Source organism: Phaethon lepturus, unplaced genomic scaffold, assembly GCF_000687285.1.
Source record: "Phaethon lepturus isolate BGI_N335 unplaced genomic scaffold, ASM68728v1 scaffold36801, whole genome shotgun sequence".
NCBI lineage: Eukaryota > Metazoa > Chordata > Aves > Phaethontiformes > Phaethontidae > Phaethon > Phaethon lepturus.
In genome coordinates this window covers 1,802-3,759 of record NW_010517614.1, presented here as the reverse complement: position 1 = coordinate 3,759, position 1,958 = coordinate 1,802, and positions in this window count along the sequence as shown.

Sequence of the window (1,958 nt, the reverse complement as noted above, 5' to 3'; positions counted from 1 at the left end):
CCACGCCCACCCCCCCTCGCCCCCCGCCGATCGCCCGGGGCGCCGGGCTGGGTCCCGGAGCCGCGCAGGGATGCTGTTATCGGCGGCAGCATCTGGTGCTGTCTTCCCTAAAGGGCAACGAGGGACGCGCTCTGAATCTCTGTCCTTTTCTAGGGTTTTGTACAGCCTTTTATGCAACCTGCTGGTACGCGGCCCCTGTGGCCGTGCAGACAAGTGCGCACAAAATCGCGATAGCGGGACCCCGTGAAACGGAGTGTGCTGTGCGAAGAGAGGAAGGATAGAGCTGGAGACGAAGGGTGGAGAGGCTCAGGTCAGGCACTTGAGCCATGTGAAAAAAGCATCAAGATGTCACCAGCCCTCGGGGAGTAATTTTATTTTGCTCTGCAAAATACTTATTTATTTTTATTTCTGTTCAAGAAAATTTTGTGTGGTTCAGTGCATTTCCCTGTGGTTTCAGAGCAAAAAGCTGCAGTGAAATTTCCCTTTTCTTAAAACACGGGTTATTTAAAAACCTACATCTGTTAACAGCTGGCTTGCCTGGCTGCGGGACGGTGGGGACAGTGCACCCCCCCCCCCCGCCTCCATGGCAGGCACCACCTCTGAAGGTTTCTCAGCCAAAAAAAATGGCAGGGGGGCTACTGAGAGCTGTAAATCAAACACAGTGGAGATCAATAAGCTTTATGGTGCAGCTGCGTTAAGATACAGCTCCCCCTTCTACAAACGCACCTTTGGCTGAGATGCTGCAATAGCAGTTTTTAAAGGCAGCCAAGCAGTACAAGCACATTTATTCACTCAGATTAAAAGCATGGTTTAAATTCTTATGGCTAGACAATTTATCTTGTCCTTTAAAAAAAAAAAAGCAGCCCTACTAAACAGCAATGCAACTTAAAGAGGCTGGGAGATAGGATTGAGACTGCAGGGAATTTTTAGTTTTCCCGCTGCAAATCAAGATCAGTCTTTGTACCTTTCCACAATCTTTCTGCCTTTGTTATTTGTGGTTACCACGAAATTTTATTCTAAGAGTCTCTCAGATGTTAGACATAGATAATTTCTATGGAAAATGGTGCCACAGTCCGGGTAAGCATAGCCATGAATAAAATACTTCATGTTATGACACCTTTCATCCAGCAAGATACCAAGGTAAAAAACAAAAACCCCCACATATTTGTTATTTAATAAAATACACATGTTATTATTTATTATGTACATGTATTCATATACCTATATATAAATATATAGGGATACACACCTATTTGCATCTTATACACAAGGACTTTTTTGCCTGATTCAAAGCAATCCTGCTCCAGGGATGGACTGGAGCAGCAGATGGGTAACACATAACACTCGTGTTGCCTTTTGCCTTTTATATACCAAGGAAGCGACACAAAGCTCTTCCTGAGAGAGGGGCCTTGCAAAGGATGTGTCACAAGCTCCCTCGGGACCGGCAAGGACCATGAGGGTGTCCATCACACAACACGATTTGGGAAACGCCTGAGGTAATGTGGGGTTTTGTGGTGGCCAGCAGCATTTATTTTGATCCAGTCTGAAATGCATCGTGCTTAGCGGAGGTGGCCGCCGAGAATACCCGTGATGATTTAGGGCCACGCTGTGATTTCGCTGTTTTGCTGCGCTCTTATCTGTCAGGGGAAGGACTGGCTAAAAAACATGGGCTGAAGGAAAAACAGAATGAGGATGTTCACATGTAAATTGTCCCACCTGGAGGAGAATGGGGTTGTCCCACAGCACCAAAAAGCCTGGTGATGTCAACCTCAGCAACACATCCCCCAGTGCTGTTGTACGCCTGGCAGAGGAGCAGGGGATGGGTAGATTTCAACAGGCAGTACGTGTTCATGGGCAAAAGAATAACTGAATGAAAAATGGAAGAAGCCACTTGTCTACAGCCACAGGAACATCAGTCTCAGCAGTGAAGAGAACTACCTGCCATGAATCCCTGAACT